This window comes from Lepidochelys olivacea (assembly GCF_965140295.1).
Source record: "Lepidochelys olivacea isolate rLepOli2 genome assembly, chromosome: 5".
NCBI classification, from domain to species: Eukaryota; Metazoa; Chordata; order Testudines; family Cheloniidae; genus Lepidochelys; species Lepidochelys olivacea.
The window spans coordinates 71,469,360-71,490,339 of record NC_140415.1 but is presented as its reverse complement, the minus strand read 5'-3'; the positions used below and the strand labels follow the sequence as shown (position 1 = coordinate 71,490,339).

Below are 20,980 nucleotides of genomic sequence, written 5' to 3'. Positions count from 1 at the left end.
CAGAGCTACTTTGCTCCAAGCAGCTCTGCTCTTTAAGGTTCTGCAACGCATGTAGTTGCCTTCCTTCCCTCCTTATGATCTGGGCCAACTGTCACATACAGATTGAGTTCCTGGCATACAACCAGTACACCCAGGGCCTTCTGAGCTTATGCCCTGATTGCAAAATCAGTCCCTTACTTGGTAAATACCCTGGGCCTGACTGTCCTCTTGTTTACACCATTTTTGGGGGGGGGAAAGGTGGGGCGGGTTTGGTTTTTTTTTTTACTAGTGAAACTCCAGTAACTTCAACCAGGGTAAGTGAAAGGAGCATCTAAGCCCCAATATTTTCAATATGTAGTACAATGGTTATTTGTACTTGTAGGCTACTTGATAGTTACACTCAGGCCTTGTCTACATGTGAAAATTGTACCAATTTAACTAACTTTGTTTTGAAACTGATTTCGTTAAATCGGTGCAGTCACCTTATGTGCACACTCATTTCAGTTTAAGGCGATAGTGATTTGGCTTCAGTTGATTCCTCACTGATTTAGTTTAATCAGTACAATTTTTTTGTAGAAACAATGCCTTGGTACTGTAGGTCCAAAGTTAATTATCATGAAAGCTGTGCTTTGAATTAAAAGACAGAAACAATTATATACACATTGTAATTACCATGCACAGCAAACACCCTGCCCCTACCTTCTATTTACTAACTATGACATTTAATGGTCAACAGTTACCATGAAAATAAAGAGACCAGGGGGAGGATCATGGTCCAGTGGATAAGTCACAAGCCTGGTCTGTTCCAGGCTCTCCCAGGAACTCACTTTGTGACCTTGGACTCCATGATTCACCTCAGTTTCCTCATCTCTAAAACAGGGATGATATTTGTGTAATAGGGTTTTAGGTCTGTGAATGAAAACTGCTGAGAGTATATGGTACTATATGATAGTTTATAATTACATTTGCTCTCTATAAGACAAAGAGATATTCAGCTATTAACCAAATAGTCTTGCTTGCACTTTCTTCTAATTTTCAGTAAATGGTTCTAGAATGTAAAAGACGGTTGTTCACTGTTTGCAGCTTCATTAATCTGTGTTACCACCATAAACTGTTAAGTAGAAAATTTGTATTTACCTCACAGCATTGTATTTCCATAGCAACATTACTTTGATATATTCAGATTCAGTAAAGTCCTGTAGCATCTGTGTACTAAAGTACGTGATTTACTTGTCAAGTAACAGTAATTAGTCTCTTCGGAGGTGCGTTACAATAAACAAGAACCGGATGAATTACTAATGTAACAATTGAAAAGGAGAAACACAAAAAGAACAATGCAAGATCATGAAAAGGGCATAATTTCAGTGAAAAGGTCTTTTTGAGCATACATATGGATTTACACTGTATTGAAATTATGCTGATAATCATTCTTACAAACGAAAGTCAGACAAAACTTAATCTACTAGCATTTAAGGTGAGTGGGTAGAAGGGAATTTGAAATGAGTTGTTTGTGGTTTAAAAAACTCCCAATCCACAAGTGTGAGAGTGCAGATCAGGTATTTTGCACCCAGCTAACCACTTTCATGAGCAAATGTGGGCTGTGTGTGGAAACCAGTGGGCCTGGCAGACTTTTGTAGGTTCGTAAAAAGTTTGATCTTTAGGATATGTCTATGCTGCAATTAAAAACCCAGGGTGACCTGTGCCAGCTGACTTGGCTAAGGGGCTGTTTAATTGCCATGCAGACATTCGGGCTTGGGTTGCAGCCACAACTCTAGGACCCTGCAAGATGGGAGGGTCCCAGACCTCCGGAGCCCAGAAGTCTATGCTACAATTAAACAGCCCTGCAGTCTGAGCCCCATGAGCCTGAGTCAGCTGGCACTGGCCAGCCACGGGTGTCTAATCGCAGTGTAGACATACCTTGAATGTTTCATTCAGAAACTTTTAGAACTGGGCAATCTGGAATCAGCCCTGTTTGGGGGAATACTACAGGGCACTGTCTAATTCAAGTTTTATTTGACTTGGTATAACAATCTAAATACAAATTATTTACTGAGTATTTTTGTTTTGTCTAGTCATATCCAAACAACTCCCCGTTGCAGTGCTTGCAACTCTACATTGCATCATTGTTACAGTGACCAGACTTTCGGCGGGAAAGCTGGGACACCTGACATGAGCAGGGAGGTGGGTGTGCAAAGGATGACTTTGTGGCGTTTCGAGGTTTCATGCATAGTATGGTGAGAGAGAAGAATGAGCCCTCCCTGCCTCCCCAGCTCTTTTCTCAGTCAAGCAATCTTCCTCTTTCCCTGCTACCTGATGGACTTGACTGAAGGGGAGGTGATGGCTTGGCTTGATGAGATTTGTATGAAAGAGAGGTCACTGGAAGGCCTCAGGGAAGAGGTAAAGTAAGATATCAACATGCGTCAGACCTAGAGGTTCTTCATGTACGTGCTCAGTCAATTTCACCAGTTCAAGTGGCCAGTAACACTTTCAGTTGGGCCAGGGGGGTTCAGTTTGCAGGGGGTTACAACACTTGAAAAATGCACCATTTTAAAAACCAAACATTTACAACAGAGCCTATGAATGGGGACATTCCTGCTTATTAGGAACACAGTCACCCAAATAGTACACAAGAACCAGAAAGAAAAGCAAACAAAAAAACACAGAGAAATTAACTAGAAACAAAAGTGACTATTTTAATTGTCTAAGCTGATTGAAATGCACATAAATGCATAAATGGTGAAAATAATATATTCGTGTGATGGGGTACACTACCAACCCCACACTGAAAGGGTTAATGAGACTCTGTGGGCACAATCAGCCAAACCCTACTACCCCTGTAGTCAGTGTTGAACCTGAAGAGAGGAGGCCTGGCTCAGTCTCCACACAGAATAATGACCACAAAGAGTTGTTTATTTTTGTAAAGCCATTGGGCAGGGACTGTCTTCCTATGCCTGTACAATGCCCAGCACACCTAAGCACTACTGAATAAAAAAAAAATCATATTGATGATGATAAATAGCCTTTGCCCATTGGATCAACCCTGGGGGAGCAGAATCCTCTTCTTTAGCAGGTGAAGAAGCACTAGTGCAACTACTCAGTGGCCACCTTAATTGCCTGTCAGCTGTGGAAACATCAGTTGTGACATACCTTTCCCCTCCAAATAAAGGAATTTTAGCCATGAGTCTACATAGCTTTCACCCATTGGCTTTGCTCTGTCTACTCTCCCAGCCCTGTCCTGCTCCCAGCCCTTATGTGCACTGCTACAGAATGTACTGCCTCAGAGAACTAGTCTGTGGCGCACAGGGCAGTCCCTTGCATTGCCTCTTCAAAGTCTATCTACCCCCCACATAACAGAACGGCACTTGTTCGCTAGCCCAAGTGCGGTTGGATTTACCCCACGGGGTGTTGAGCAAACTTCAGGAACCCAGGAGGGTACTGCAGTATAAATTTGATATAATCTCAGAAGATCTGGGGTAAATATATTTTAGGATTCAGAGTGTCAAATGGATTATTGTTGGTTGTTAAACTCTGATATGCTCAGCACTGTACAAGACACAAATAAAGTCAGACCCTTACCCCGTCTACTCTATATAATGCAGATAGGCTTTCTCCTAGTTTTTAATTCATGCAACACATAGTACCAACTTATGATTGGCACATGCCCATGTCTCCTTAAAGGTGACATGAAAAGAAAATACCATTGATTTTCTGCCCCACTCCCCATTTTTTTGCTTCTTTATGAGACCTGACAGCTTCTTTTATACCTCAAAAATTCAAGTCTCATCTAGCCTGAAAGATCTGATGACTAGATGACTAGTGAAATTATGACATCACAAGAATCATGAGTCTGAAAGATGAGGAACTGTTAAGAGCAAGGAAACTCTGGTTTTGCTTATTTATATTGGCACCTAATTCACTTTAATGTCTAACAAACAATGTAGAGAAAGAATGTTTTGGTTGAACACTCAATACTCCTGCACCTACAGTTGGTGACAACTCCCAGTAGGCATTGATTTAGCTGTGGGAAGAAGTGGGTGACACTGGGCTTCAATGTAAGCTTTTATATGATGCTATGTGCCAATGTTTCAGAGTATTTTTGTATAGAATATATATATAGTCTTGTAATACCTGTCTGCCACTTTAGTGAGTATTTAATTCACTCAGAGAAGTTAAAAGGGAGAAGTTTTTATAGCCTCTATTTCTGCTATTTTGCTACAGAATATTTTTAGGACTTTCACATGGAAGCTATTACTATATCAAGGCTGCAGGATACAGGAGAGTGGAACAAAAACCATGGGTTCCAGTTCAGCATTGGCTCTCCCTAGCTAAAAATGCTACTAAAGCTCTGAATTCTCTTTAAAAAATGAAAAGAATGTTCTTTTTCTCTGATTTCAGGGATGTCTAGACTTGTAATTAAGCTTTTTCTATGGCTCTAACAAAAGTGTGTCATTGTGTAATGAAAGTCACAGCATCGTAATTTAGTTTAATTACAGCTACATGATATTTGATGGGCATATGGGTAATTGATAATGCCCCTGGAACAGCTAGGAGAAAGTATAAAGAACCTTTTAAAGAACCTTACAGGACCAAGGAGGCCCATTCATTAAGTGAAAAAGATTCTTCTTTTCTATTCCCTTTTCTGTTGGTAATATTATTCTGATTGTTTTTTATGTAAACAGGCGATGTCTCTAAAATGGCAGAACAAGATTCCAGTTAATTCTGCTTAAAACACCATGCTGCACAAATCACACTATATAGAGAAAGACAAGCCTTTATCTTTCAAAATGCACTCCCTGGATTACATACTTCCATACTGACCTAGACTTCAAAAACCTTTTCAAGTAGTGAACAGAAGAATACTGTGTGCTCAATAATTAAGATTTCAGGGAATGAGGAGGAACAGAAAATTTCATGGCTAGAGAGTGGCTCTCTAAAATCAAACTGCATATGAGATGACTTATTATTTGTATAGTAACACAGTAATAATAAACACTTTGCTGTCTGATATGTGGGCAAGATTTTTGACATGAAAATCTTACAATGTTTTATCCTTGGGCAAATTACTTAATCTCTCTGCACCTCGCTCTCCCCATCCATAAAATAGGAGTGATGCTTACTTTTGTAAAATGTTTTTATTTCTATGGATGAACTGCAATAAATGTACAATGCTATATAATCTATCATTACATTTGTACTTCCCCCATTGAAGTCAATGCAAAACTCTCATTGTTTCAATGGAATCAGGGGCTTTATGTCCCTTTTAAAAATGGAAGTAATATGTTAAATATAAAAGATTTGGTCCTGGGATCCTTGTGTGAATCAGACTGCAGATAACTTGGAAGGCAGGATTGGGCCCAAAATTGCGTAATGTCTAATCTTTGGAAAACAAGATAATCTAACATATATTGATTGTAGAAAAAAGCGTATATTGGATTGTTTTACTGATCATATTAAGAATGATTTATTTAGGTGTATAACATCTACTTGATGAAACATCTTAGCAGTTTTATTCTTTCTGAATTAGGAAAAATAAATGAAATGCTATATATGAGTGAATTATCTCAGAAATAGAAAAGTTGTTGTACAAGATGTTGGCACAGTTTTTGAGAATTCTCACTTATTTTCTTTCTCCAGTGTGGAGAGGTAACTAACTGTGTGATAGTTACAAAGGCAGGCCTACATTCTGCTATAAGTTACTGATTCAACTCCACCAGAGTCAATGAGGTTGCAGAAGTATAACTGACAAATAATGCATTGTCAAATTGCACATGCACACCATAACTTTCACTATTTTATTATTCCCCTTTAACAGTGCATGTTGTCTCTAGGACCTGGCAACCAGAAGGCTCTTTTTATCACTGCAAGTAATAAAAGCAACACTGAACTGTTATGGGCTTAATTTAGCACATTTTGGAATTTTGCATGTGGTTAAAATTCACATGGTTATTTAGGAAGCTAGCATGTTAATTAAACCTTATAGTACATTCTTGGCACAAATCACTCTCGTTCACTTCCATGGGAATCTGGGGTTCATAAGAATTTAGGATCAGGACCTTAGTCTCTTTGTTGTTCAACAGACCCAAAAATTTCCAGAAAATTTGTTAGTTTAGTGAAACCAATTTAATTGAATTTTAATCAGGTGAGCAAAGCATACTTTCCTTCATGTTTTTAGAACTATGCATTATGTACAGCCAGTTTAATTTATTAAAATGGTGAATCTGAGTACTATAAAAAAGTGTGAAGAAACGCAACAATATGGCTCACAAATCAAAAGCTATGCTTATTTTCTGTTTGTTTCCACCACATTTCACACCTTTAAATAACTCTCACTGGAAATTCTAAATCAAACAACTTGATTTATCCACTACAAGAAATTTAGACTGTAACCTCCACAATTATTTTCTTTTAAATGAAGAATCAATACACTCATTTTACCCTTAAATGATAACCACAAACAACACTTTCATCAATCATATTTAAAGCTCTGTTCTAGAATTATGTTTTTCTTTAACAATGGCTGTGAAATCTAGACCAGCTAATATCCAAAACTAACTGGAATTTTTTGGCATTACTGGAATGTAAAACAGAAGTCAGAGTAGCAGCCATGTTAGTCTGTTACTGCAAAAAGAAAAGGAGTACTAAGGTGCCACAAGTACTCCTTTTCTTAAAACAGAAGTGTTATCCTGCTCTTGAATCAGACATGACATTATCCTAAAGGATGAAATGCAAAGTTCTACTACAGTATTTAATCATGGTGTGACACACACAAGTGCTGGTAAGAGACTTCCCTAATCCCAGCCACCTGTCATGGGTCAGGATTACAAAAGATTAATATCCTTGTGGCACAGAACACGAGTCAGTGGATTGACCCTGTGGCTACTATTATACCTCCTACCGGGCAACATATCCTTAACCAACTCACTTCAGTATTACCAACCTTGGGTGGGGGTAGGGGGGAATACTGTCTGCTAGCATTCTTTCCCATCTCATAACAGATCGTTCCTTTCATGCCATTCCACAATCCGTTCTAGTTTGAATGGATGCACTTTCATAAGAAGAGTGTTTGAAAAGCCGGCGATCATTAGGAAAGAAGATGAATAAGAGAAAAAATGATAAAAAATTATATAAAATAATGAGCTGGAACTTCTGTCCTCCCCATGTCACAGCACAAGAGCAAGGGGACATTCAATGAAATTGAAAGGTGGCACATTCAGCACAAATAAATGAAATACTTTTTCCACACACTGTATAATTAGAATGGAACTCATTGTCAAGAATGTCACTGAGGGCAAGAATTTTATAAGATTCAAAGAGGGGTAGGATGCTTATATGGATAACAAGAATAGCCAGAGTTATAACAGTTAATGCAAACAAAGAGTTTTTGAAGGCATAAAATCATGGCCGGCCCCAGGTGTTTTGCCAGAGTGGTAAATGTTTTCAGCGATCCAGCTGCCCCTGGAGTGGCTGAGCAAACAACCAACCAGCCAATCAGATTGGCAGAGTGGCACAGCAATGTAGTGCCCCCTGTAACTTGGTGCCCAGCACTACTGCCCTCCTCACCTACCCCTAAACCCCTTCTGTATAAAATCCTTGTGTTTCAGGGTTTAAGTCAATCTCTAACTAATGAAGATAAGGACAAGACTTCCTGGGAGGCAGATTATCCCACTGTGGGCTTCTTAAATCTTCTAAATACTGACTTTCTTCTACGTACTGTGGGTTTCTTGCATCTTCCTCTGAAGCATCTAGAGCTGGTCACTGTTGAAACCAGCATACTGGACTAAATGGACCACGGTTCTGATAAAGTCTGGCAATTCCTGTATTCTTTGTGTTGTGTTATTTGTGTAAACCATTTTAGTATTCGGTAAAATAGCAAAGAATTCACAGACTTCATTCTCCTAAAATGGTCCAGAGTACCTTACTAAGGCAAAATGCCAGCTGAATTCAGGATTAGAATATAAGGAATAATACTTAAATCTAACCCTAGTTTGCTCTGGGGCAAGTTAAAGCAGCCCCAGAGATTGCAAGGCTGCCTATGGGCCACTCTATCTTCTGCCTCCAGCATGCCTCTACATGAGATGCTGTGGAGTAGGGTGGCCTAGGGACTGCCTACATTGGTCCTGCACCATCCCTTTTCTGGGTGAATTCCCCCGTGAGGTCATTCTATACCCTTTACACTGCTGGAGTAATATAAAGGGGCAACACACCAGAAGAGGTATTCTGTCTCCAATTTTGGAAAATTTAATTTGGCAGGTGACATTTTCTGAAAATTATGAATGCCTAAAATAATCAAAATTAAACAGGGACTTAAAATAAAAACATTCAGGCAGCATTGCCTATAGTTGTCCCTAGCACTCCACTTATAACACTATACAAAGCGCGACCATGCCAATACGACTACAGCGCATATAGCAAATTCTCTAGGGGTGTGTGTGCGTGTATGATAGAATGCACTTCTTGCCACATAATGCCCAAGTGGGCTTTGTGCAGGGAACTAAATAGTTGTGGGGCATGGAATTTACCTCTCAAACCATGACTAAAGCCACAGAGCTGCAGCTGCTACTGGCTAGAAAAGAACTTGCTAGGTGGCGTTACCAGTCACTGGTCTGCAAAGTGCTGATTTAGCAGCCTCTCCCAAGACCCATCCACAAGAGCCACTCAGCACGGGCCTAGTTAGAGTTGACAAAGAGTCCCTCTTAACATTCCACACCCCATACAGACACTATCTGAACTTTCTCCTCCTGCAGGCCTGCATCTGGGCTTAATTCTTGCAGAGGCAATGGTTCAGGCCCTTTACACTGGGAGCAATTTCACTCATATCACTTTTCATCCACGGTGTACTACTGCAATGCACTGCAGTTTTGTGGTTTTACATAATTAAAAAATGACGGCTATATATTATAGTGCTGGAAAGCATGTCAATGTGGGAGAAATCAACAGTGAAAATCCTGACATTAGATGCAATAGGTAATGCTGCATAATTGTAGTGGGTTGATAAATGGCTTGGAGCTGGACCCAAACAGCAGTTAAAAATGAATGTTGTAGGGCTGCGGTAGGTTTTCCTCTATACAAAGAGGAATTCTCAAAGGCCTAAGAGACAGTAACTCCTGAGTTCTAACTGTGCTTCTGACATTGAGTAACTCTGTGGCTTTGGGTAAGTCTCACTTCTCTGATTTTGTTTCCTCATATGTAATGACACTTGCATCCTCAATGTGCTGTTGTGAGGCTTAATTTGTGTTTGCACGGCAAGAAACACTATCTATCTGCTAAGCTTTAGCATCATTTAAACCCATATAAAACCAGGGCGCCTAGCCAAACAAGTCAAATAATATAATGGAGCAAAAGTTATTAATTAACGTACAGACACCCAAAATATTTGAAATGCATTAGAAATATAACTATCTTAAGAACAGAGTAGAGGAGTTACCTGTTTGAGGAATGATTATATTCAGTGTCAGTAAGCTAAACTTCAGAAATGAATGAGTTCTGTTAATTGAGTTTATCCTTGTAAATTCATACAATTACACTAAATCTACAAAAAATTGAGGCCAAATTCTGCCAAATCCAAGACTATTTCCATTTAAGTCAATGATGTAAATTTCGAAGTACTGACTACCCTGTATTTGTTTGCCTGCATATTATGGTCCTGATCCAAAGCCAACTGAAGTCAATGATTGATAGTCTTTCTGCTGACTACAATGGGTTTGGATCAAGCCATATATAACCTACATGGGAGTCATTAATGACTTCTTGCATTGAGGTTTAGACTTGGGCCAAAAGAGGAATCTTCTTGTAAACCTAGAGGAAATTACCTTCAATGAACACATATGGCCCAAACTTCTAAATTATGTTGCAAATGCTAGAACTATCTTCAGATTCTCATGTCAGAGACCAACACTCTCCCTGTCCCAAGAAAACAGAGGCAGTAATAGTGCCTCCAAGAAATTTAGCCTCAAGTATAGAAATTTGGATGTTTTCTACATTCCATGTAGAAATATAATTACAGAATGGTAGGAATAACAGGATCTTTAATTCCTACAGTGCCTTTTATTTCGTATTGAAAGATGTAGCGTGTTCTTCATTTGATGGTAAAGTAGGGTTGAAGAATAAGGGCTAGAGGCTCAATCCTTCTCAGTCCCTCTGGGACTTAGAGTTGCTGACAAATTCTAGATCAGTAGCTCCTGGCCATCCAGGTGACGGGAGCAGCTTCTTGGGAGTCATTATTTGCTGGTACAACTTAGAGCAGGCCTAGTGCTCCTGTAACTAGTGCCTGAGGCTGGTTCAGGGCCCAGCAACCTCCAGTATTAGGATAACAGAAAGCTGATGGAAAGCCATCTACGGCCTCCTGACCCCAACTGCATAGAGGACAGTTCTGGAATACATGGGGATCTGACCCTCAGTGTTTGCCAAATCATCAAGTGTTACACCAAGCAACCAATGGAGGCAGAGCTGGTTGATCTAAAACAGTAAATTTTAACTTTCTTGTAGTAAAATACTTTTAATTTTTTTATTTTTCTTAATCTAAGCCATACTCAGCATCTTAAAGATTTTTATATTTTTCTTTCACTTTTCTAAAAGAGGTTTTTACACTGAAAAGATATACTTATACTGTATGTTCTGATAAGCCTACACATGCTTGAGTATATATGTCAAGGTCTATACTTGTATGATTAGGAGAATAAGGCAGTGTTGTTCTGTACATACAGACACCTGAAAATAAGAAGAGAAAAACTGTTTGTCCTCAGTATAGTTGCAATGTGCTGCTAATTCTACAACTAGAGTAGTTCCATGATCACAGCTGCACAAAGAACATGTCCAAATATAATGATCAAGTATGTGTTTTAGGATGTCAAATGATTTTAAACTATTTTCACGGTGAAGCTTCAGGGTATTGAGCCTATGCAGTATGATTACATTTTTTTTTGTCCATCTGTAAAATCTTCCTGTACTATACATATAACAAAGTCTATTATTTTAACACATGGTTGTACCTAATGAATATTTATATTCAGGATTTAAATTCTCATTTATGCATAAACAATGTGCAGATGTTTTGTGCTGCTTGTCTTGAATTCCGAAGTCTGGTCTGCATATAATTGTATCACCTTCTAAGACCAGTATTGATCTTGCAGAAATAACTTAAGGAAGAAAGGCCTGGATCATATTATATATTTTTAAATACTTTAATTTTTTTAACATTTCTTTTGTATGCTTGTTAAAGACTTATTCTATTCTTAAATGCCTCAAATACAGCTATAAATGACATAGCCTGAAAAGTCAAGGCTGACAGAAGTGCTGCAATTTATTTTTTTCCTCTGTGGGTGTAAACTTATTCCTTGCCACACAAATCCCCATAGCTGCTCTAAATTGCACCAGATTTTAACAGGCTTCAGGGACAACAGACCTCGATTAGCTGGAGTGCAGCAAATTCTGGCTCCATTCCCCCTTTCCCTAGCACATCCATATGCTGGAGGCTGCAAAGCAGACAGACAATGTAGCTGTTCTGACAGCTCTATGGTACTCAAGGAACGCCGTACGAAGGGGTATTTTGTGGGGGCTGGTTCCACAGGCCATATGGACCCTTTGTACCTTTGGAGTCGTATAAAGGGGCTTCAGGAGTAAAAAAGTATCTAGCACTTGGTCTACCCACGGCTTCTATGCACCCTCTTCTCCTGGAAGAAATAATCTGTTTGGACAGTTATTTAGGACCTTAATGCCAGCTAAAATGAGACACAGAATAGACTCCCATTCTGGGGAAACAATCAAAGCCAGAATCTGGCTCCAAATGATTATGTGAAAAAACCCCACATTTTACCATTACAGTCTATAATATGAACTATTGTAAAGGAAAATAATCAGAACATAAAAATAGTATGTGGCCAAAAAAATGAATTAGAATGAGTTAAGAAATGCCAGTCCCCTGGAACGAAGGGGAGGGCAGAAAGCAGAAGCTGCAGGTATTGTATTATAAATGTGGTCTCCTGCTGTGAAAAAGATCTCAAATGATGTATGGATAAAATTATGTTTTCTGGGAGTGAATACTAGGTGATTTGTGCAGGCTTCTGAATGCAGAAGAACAATTCAAATCACACCAAGTGGTAGAAAATGTGAGCCTTATTAACGTCTCCAGTTCCCCTCCAAACCCTGGATGTCTAAATGCTGTAAGGTTAGAATTCTAAAAGAGTAAGTGATGAATGGAATATGAAATATAGCCAAGTGAAATACTGAATTTTAAACTTGGATTTTCCCTAAAGCTGTCACTATATCAAATTTTATAAAATGAAGACATTCTTTTTTCTCTGTAGGATTAGCAACATATAAACATAGCATAACTAATTTTTTTAATGAAGTCCTCCTTCTATGCTAAGTGCTGTAGCCCTGAGCTTTAAGCAGCACTACTAATTTTTTAAAAATTGCTACACTATTCATTTCTAGTGTTCAGAAGGCCTCAAGATACATTGTCCCTTTGCTGGAATCTGATTTAAGGCACTAGATTACTTGCACCATAATCCATTTGACCCAGAACTTTAGCCTTTCAGTGAAGAGTTTCCAGAGTCATGCTTTTACACTTTCCTGATTTCCACATGTTTCTCTTCATTTAATTGCAGGACATTAATTATTATGGCTCGAATTTTTAAAGGGAGCCTAAGAGTTACGTGCTGATTTTCATTGACATTCAATGGGATTTGGGTGCCTATCTCCATAGGCTCCTTTTAAAGAATCAGAATCCCTGTTTATAACCTTAAGAACAATCTTATACTAACTTTTGCAGGGAACTACAGCACTTTGTTAGTTAATATACCTTTAATATTAACATTTACTTATTTTGCAGAGTCAAAAGCAAAATCCTTAATATTTGACTTCTGTACAATGATAAGTAAGAAAGTATTTCAGCCTTTTCCAAATCTGTTACCTCTCAGGGCTATTTTTTGCAGGAGGGAAATGATAATTTTGTGACAAATTAATACACTCTGCAACTGTTCTTCTGGCAGCGATAACAGGTAGCTTCAGAACATGCTGTTATCTCCCGTGTCTTTTCAAGATTCTGTAGTCAAGGGACTACAGCCAGGGAATCTGACACTTGAAACAAGCTCAGGTGTAAGTGGTGAGACTTATGGTACATAACTGTGTATAATGATAAGCGGTGAGAGGCAAGTCAGTACTGAATGCACTGGAAGTAAGAGCATTCCCACTGATTTCAGCGGGAACAGGACATGACTGCTAGTTTGAGTCACTTTATTTAAGTACTGCCATGATTAAAATATCTTACCGGTCATGAATAATACACAGACAACTTTGTAATGGCAAGATATTAGGTTATCTTTATAAGGTCACTTTAGATGTGATAAGTAATGCCAGACAATCCATCAGTCACATGTTGCCAATGCACCATGAGGGCTGAAAATCTATTGAAGGAACATAGGAGATAGGACTGGAAGGGGCCTGCTGAATCATCAAACCCAGTTCCCTGCTATCACAGGTAACTCTGTCATGTACTCTAAATCTCTCCATTTTGGGGGACAGAAATTAGGATTGGGTTTTTAGGCAAAAGGCTTGAAAGTATGTAGAGTGTGGTCTTCCCTGATTGTTTGAGGGTTAGTGGGAAATATATGAGCTTAACCCCTTACTGAAGAGTTTAACACTCTAATGAAAGGAGTGGTGGTATTATATCTTTAACAAAAGCATTTTACTCAAAATATTAAACTAAACACAAAGGGTGAAATCCTGGCTCCACTGAAATCAATGGCTAAGCTCCAGGATTTCACGAAAGAGTTTTAAACAGTCTGATTACAGGTCCCTTCTACTCCTCATAGCTCAGCTTTTACTGTCTTGCTTATTGTGATGTCATTTACACCACCTGTCCGGTCAGAGACTTTTCTGATCTGGGCAGAACTGGGAAAAGCAAATAAACAAAAAACTCAAATCCTTCTCAAGACCTTCTTTATACATCACACACAAGCCAAAAAGCCAATTTTTTCCTCTGCAGATCATATTAAAACAGAACAGAGAAACTATTACCAGTCTAAAGAGTACTAATGGGACAAAAATCAATACTAGCTTGAAAAGTTTTAAGGAACTGGAGTATTTTTCCTTAATATCATTGAGAAAACACTCTGCCATCTCCTCCTTTTTATTCTATTATATGATTCTACAACTACATAAAACGTAAAGCGATTAACTCTATAAATATGAAAACTGATGTTGAAAAAAAGAAATACCCATGAACAGTTTAGCCAGAGAACAAAAAGCTTGGCAACTTCAGAAGTTGCAATCATGCAATCCTATGAGGCAACCATGTAGGCTTATTAAATTAGTGAATTAGGGCAAAATTATCCTGCACAATGCGCAGCTCTCAGAGCCAGAATATACAACTAAGATCCACAAGGTTTTAGGTTTACTGCTTTTAGTTTGTCGTGAATTTATTTAAGTGGCTGATACTGAAGATCATTTGACGTATTTGTTAAACAAAGAAAAACAGTGAGGCGACAGTTGAATGAATTAATTCTTGGAGCAACTTGGCAGAATTTCATCTTGCTACCTCCTGGAATTTTCTTGGCCTACGTTGAAAGTAATTGGTTTTCCAAGCACTGACATGCTCTTTATCTGCTTTAATGTTGATAAATATTTAAACAGCAGTGGTTTTATTTACAAACCATTTATGCAAACTTTACCTATGCACTGATTGTACAAACACACCTTATGCATGTGAATGGAGTAAAGAGATACCAGTTTAGAAAACCAGTTCATATCCTACCAGGACAGGGATTTGGTTAGCATCATTCGGTTAGCTTTCCAATTTAACTGTAACCAGTCTTAGAAATAATTAGAAAAAGAAGTACAGTCAAAATGATTATGTTTATCCATGTTGCAAATATATTAAAAAAATATTTGAACTAATATACAAGTGTGTCAGTTAGGGCATTGTTAAAAGATAATATTGGGAATTAAAAAAACCTCGATAGCACTCTTCCAAGCCCCACATACAAAATATACTCTGCTCATCTGAGTGTCACAATTAACAACACTGCTCACTGTAGATGGTGCAGACATTGACAAGAAGAGCATGTGTGCTCTCTGGACTCCATTGGGCTCCTTGAGATTGCCTGGCCATCTGCGGGGCTCTGCTAGGCTCTCTGGGCTTGACTTCTTTATTGGGGTATCTCGCAACCACCACCCACTAGTGGCACCAAAATCTGATGTTGCGCACAATAAATTGTGCAGATCTGCAACCCTCCCTCTTCTTTCTTACATGAGAAATTAAATCATTAACATTATTGACTTTAAAATTATTATCACTGGGCATCTTAATTAACTCCTCACTAAACTGAATGGGGCTGTTCACACTCCTCTGGGCTTGTTTCAAGCTCTCTGCATACTCACATAGATGTCCCTGCATTAGTTAGGGATGGTCTACACTGGGAACTTAGGCCTGGTCTACGCGAAAAAGTTAGGTCGACGTAACTATGTCGCTCAGGGGTGTGAAAAATCCACACCCCTGAGCAATGTGGTTAAGCTGACCTAGCCCCTTTTTCTGAGAGGTGAATAAAATCAAAATTTTAAAATTATTTTAAATTTCTAACAAAAAATAAACTACATATATATTTATTACACATACCAAATTATCAAATGCCTTGTGGATTTTTCTTTTTTTACATTTTATTGTCCAGTTATCAATGGAGGAAAACAATTTGTAGTGTTTTAGGTAAAGTTTAGATTTTAGCAGATTTTATTTTAAACCACCACCTTTTTCCCCCCTACCAGACATCTTTGTAAATATGTTAGGCACCTTTCTCTCTTTACATTTTAGCTCCTCGCAAAACATTAAGCTGCAGCTTTTTATCATTTCTAGGGGTTGTGCTACTTATCAGCCAATAGTTTGGGGATGCCAGACCAGCCACCAGATTCTGCTCGCATTTCCTCTGCTCAGGGACAGACTTTCCCATCAGTAATGGGGTAGGGCCAGGGACCAGAAGGAGAAAGGGAGGGCCAAGGTTTCAGAAGGGGAGGTCAGGGAAGGAACCAGGGGCTGGAAGCTGCCGCTGAATTGCCGCTGCCTCGGAAAGACGAGTGCCGCTTTGACGGCACACGGATTCCCGCCCCTTTCACAGTGCCGCTCCCAGCTCCTGCTTGGAATGCTGGTGCCTGAAACCAGCCCTGGCTGGAAGTGTAAGTGCTAGGGGAGAGACAAAAGGCCAGAAGGGGTGGACTGAGATGGGCAGTGATATCACTGGAACTGACATCTCTGGAAGGGGTAACCTTATCCTTATATATCAATCAGTCTCCATTTAACATTTACTAGGGTGAACATACTGCGAAAGAATTATGTCCATATAGCCAATGCAGCACTATACGTGATGGGTTGGTGAGCAGTGGGAATGACTTTTCTGCCTACTCAGTGCTGGAATGGAAGATTCTCAGATGAGCAATGTCTTTTGTCAGGCAAGAATAGCTCGGGCAGCAAGACTATTAACAAGCACGTCAAAGAGGAATGATTTAAGTGGTTGCTAGCTCAAGTCAAAATCTCCAGGTGTAACGTGGGGTAGTGAGATCTCAGAGCTCTGCGGGGGTGATAAAAAGGAAGTCTTTGCTGAAAACTAGTTCTTTATATCTGGGATGCTGAGAGAGTACTGGCAAACAGACGTTTCCAGAACACTTTTGACAAACACCCAAGACAGCACTATACAATGTAAAGCTGAAGTTCTGGGCAGCCTTGCTTCTTACAACATGATATTTATAATGCTCTGTTATTCTTCAATTTATGTTTTTAGATATATTATTTTTAGCTACTTTGTCCTCTAAGCTCTGTTGTTCTTTTGTCAGATTGTTTCTAATTTATCTTGGCCATTTTCATTTTTTTTTGAACTTGCATTAATTTATCTTTAAGTTTTCTCCTCTGAGTCCTCCAAGACAAAGAGCAAGGATAAGTATTCATTCATTTTCATGAGCCTTTCTAAGCCTTTCCGTTCACTCCCTCCTGTGTGCCATCAAAAAGACCCTGCCTAGCTAAAGCCTGTTCTGTTCTGCCAGCCTTTGCACTGTTCCCATATCCTAGCTAACAAATGCACTATTCCCATACTCCCATGCCTACATATCAGTCCCTCTCCAACCCTGTGTGTGTCTCCTTTCTGGCGGCTTCAGTTTTTCAAAGCCCCCTAGACTGCACAGCTCTCCATGACCAATGCCCATGGCAAGAAGCTATCACTAGTGGAGATGGTCTCATATTGGTGTAACAATGGAATATAGCTCAGTAATGGTGAGGTCTTGTTTCCAATGAGTTTGTAAAATGTCAAAATCTTTCTCGGGGTGGTCTTCAGGGCCTGAATAATACACCTTCCTGTTATTTGTGAACAGTCTGCATAATGCTGCAAAGCCTGTGCGACAATTATTTTAACCACAGGAAGGAGAGAAGTTCAAAAACAAAAACCATTACCACATCTACAGCTCTGGAGAAGTCCAGAACAAAAAGGTGAGCTTGAGACAGAAAAAATATCACCAGGAAGCACCGCTCAAAAAGGGCCCAATCCTGTGAGATGCTGAGCACCTCCTCCAAGGGATGGAGTCAGTGGGGGCTAGATCCTCACCTGGTGTAAGTTGTCAAGGCGCCATTGACTTTAATGGAGATATGATGAGTTACACAAGTATAGGATTTGGCCTTGGGAGTTCAGAATACTTTGTACTTCACAGGATTGGGCCCCCCGTTAACCGAAAAACAAGGAAGAGTCCTAATTCTGTGCAATAGCGCTGTCCTGAGCAACAGAGGAGGGAATGGAGTGGTATAGTCACATATGGGCCAATCTGTTATTAATTTCTACTGCTCTACTTTCACACACACACCAGATCTTTCTCTCTTAATTGTATCATTCCTTTCTTTCATCTATTTTAGAATATATTTATTTTTTCCAAGTAAAGTCATAAACGAGAAAGAGCAGGGCTCGTATTAGTTAAAAAGAAAGCGTAACCATTCAGCTCCTGTGAGATTGCAAAGGCAGGCATGAGTGTGTTTAGACAAATACAATCTAAACAAAGATAGCACAGTGCCAGACAACTGAATACAGATGCCAAACAAATTAGGAAGAAGTCATGATCAGCACAGCACCAAAGGTAAAGTTCAGCAACACCCCCGAAATACACCAGTGATCAAAACACCTACATCAATCACCAATAAAAAGTCAGTAACCACAACACTGTCATTTCCTAATCTGAATACAAGGGGAGCTCTGGTAACCTCAGGTGCCACTCTGTCTAAGCTATGGAGCTCAGGAGCACACTATGGTGCCGCACTGTACAGTAAATGTTGACAAAAGTTGATTTTTCAATGTACAAAGATAACAGCAGTTCCTACTAAAAGCAGGATAATTTACAGCTTATGCCTCTTCGTATATGATAGTTGCGTATGTGTGCACTGTATGTTCAAATTCAAAAACACATATACACTTTTCTTAGGCTTTCTCTATACTAGACACCACTGGCGGCGGCATGTAGTGGACATGTAGCTACACGCTGCAGTGAAAAGCCTGTGCGTCCACACTGCCTTGTGTAGCTACGGGAGGGAGGGAGGAGGGCGACAGCCGGGAAAAGCATCGCCAGCTCCCTGCTACTGGAGCCTTTCACTGTGATGAGGAAAGGCTCTGGCAACAGGGAGGCAGTTGGGAAAGGCTGAGCTGCTGGAGCATTTCCCTACAGCCAAAGTTTTTCCCGTGGTGGGAGCAAGCTCTGGCAGCAGGGAGATGGCAGAGCCTTTCCCTGCTGCCTTCCCACTGCCAAACTTTCCCCGCAGGGAGGCAGCAGGACACTACACTGTTAAAAATAGCTGTGTAGATGGGGAGGCAGAGTTTGGGCAATTGGAAAGCACGTAGGGTATGTATCTGCATACATACCTACACACCTAAGCCATTCCTCACCACGTACTCTACTATTTATACTCATGTTAGGGGGCTATGTGGGTGTGTACTCTATATACCGCCAAAATCAGCATGCAGTATAGATGTACCCATAAAGGAAACTATCAATACATTTACTTACTCTGATAGGGCCAAATTCTTCTCTCAGATGTGTTTGCACACCAACTTCAACTTCAGTTAGAATTACACAGGTGTATCTGAGGGTAAATGCTGGTCCTTAATAATAAAATCAAGAGATGTTTCTCAAGAATCCCTTCTGCCACAAGCTTATAATCCATATGTGACAAGTGTTAACATGCTCTGGTAAGTGAGAGGTTTCAGGGTTCCTGCCTATCACACGGCTGATCTTTGAGTGGAAATATTAAAGGAAAGGGAAAGTTGGTTACTAAGGCCTCCGATAGTTATTATCAAGTAGCTTGAACGGATCTGATTCTCCACAACTTCAATGGAATTAAGTGCCACTAGTGGAGAACTGATGTAACGTGGAGAATCAGATCCACAAACTTTTAAGTGTAGAAGTATTCTATTGCATGCTGCACATTAGGGGGTGTGCGAATCTTCGAAGTTTCAGCCCTGGTCTACACTAGGACTTTAGGTCGAATTTAGCAGCGTTAAATCGATGTAAACCTGCACCCGTCCACACAATGAAGCCCTTTATTTCGACTTAAAGGGCTCTTAAAATCGATTTCCTTACTCCACCCCTGACAACTGGATTAGCGCTTAAATCGACGTTGCCGGCTCGAATTTGGGGTACTGTGGACACAATTTGATGGTATTGGCCTCCGGGAGCTATCCCAGAGTGCTCCATTGTGACCACTCTGGACAGCACTCTCAACTCAGATGCACTGGCCAGGTAGACAGGAAAAGAACCACGAACTTTTAAATCTCATTTCCTGTTTGGCCAGCGTGGCAAGCTGCAGATGACCATGCAGAGCTCATCAGCACAGGTGACCATGATGGAGTCCCAGAATCGCAAAAGAGCTCCAGCATGGACCAAACGGGATGTACGGGATCTGATTGCTGTTTGGGGAGAGGAATCCGTGCTATCAGAACTCCGTTCCAGTTTTCGAAATGCCAAAACCTTTGTGAAAATCTCCCAGGGCATGAAGGACAGAGGCCATAACAGGGACCCGAAGCAGTGCCGCATGAAACTGAAGGAGCCGAGGCAAGCCTACCAGAAAACCAGATAGGTGAGCGGCCGCTTCGGGTCAGAGCCCCAAACATGCCGCTTCCATGATGAGCTGCATGCCATTTTAGGGGGTTCAGCCACCACTACCCCAGCTGTGTTGTTTGACTCCTTCAATGGAGATGGAGGCAATACGGAAGCAGGTTTTGGGGACGAAGAAGATGATGATGAGGCTGTAGATAGCTCACAGCAAGCAAGCGGAGAAACCGGTTTTCCCGACAGCCAGGAACTGTTTCTCACCCTAGACCTGGAGCCAGTACCCGCCGAACCCACCCAAGGCTGCCTCCTGGACCCAGCAGGCGGAGAAGGGACCTCTTGTGAGTGCACCTTTTAAAATACTATACATGGTTTAAAAGCAAGCATGTAAAAGGATTACTTTGCCCTGGCATTCGCGGTTCTCCTAGATGTACTCCTAAAGCCTTTGCAAAAGGTTTCTGGGGAGGGCAGCCTTATTGTGTCCTTAATGGTAGGACACTTTACCACTCCAGGCCAGTAACACATACTCGGGAATCATTGTAGAACAAAGCATTGCAGTGTATGTTTGCTGGCGTTCAAACAACATCCGTTCTTTATCTCTCTGTGTTATCCTCAGGAGAGTGAGATATAATTCATGGTCACCTGGTTGAAATAGAGTGCTTTTCTTCAGGGGACACTCAGAGGAGCCCATTCCTGCTGGGCTGTTTGCCTGTGGCTAAACAGAAATGTTCCCCGCTGTTAGCCACAGGGAGGAGGGAGGGTTGAGGGGGTAGCCATGCGGTGGGGGGAGGCAAAATGCGACCTTGTAACGAAAGCACATGTGCTATGTATGTAATGTTAACAGCAAGGTTTACCCTGAAAGAGTGTAGCCACTGTTTTATAAAATGTGTCTTTTTAAATACCGCTGTCCCTTTTTTTTTCTCCACCAGCTGCATGTGTT

The 20,980-nt window shown here is 40.4% G+C and overlaps 1 protein-coding gene across 2 annotated transcripts in view; it reads right to left on the bottom strand.

Moving 5' to 3' along the window:
• CAMK4 (calcium/calmodulin dependent protein kinase IV) overlaps positions 1–20,980 on the bottom strand; it is a 290,902-nt gene that overhangs the window by 47,482 nt on the left and 222,440 nt on the right. The gene's annotated exons all lie outside the window — the stretch shown is intronic.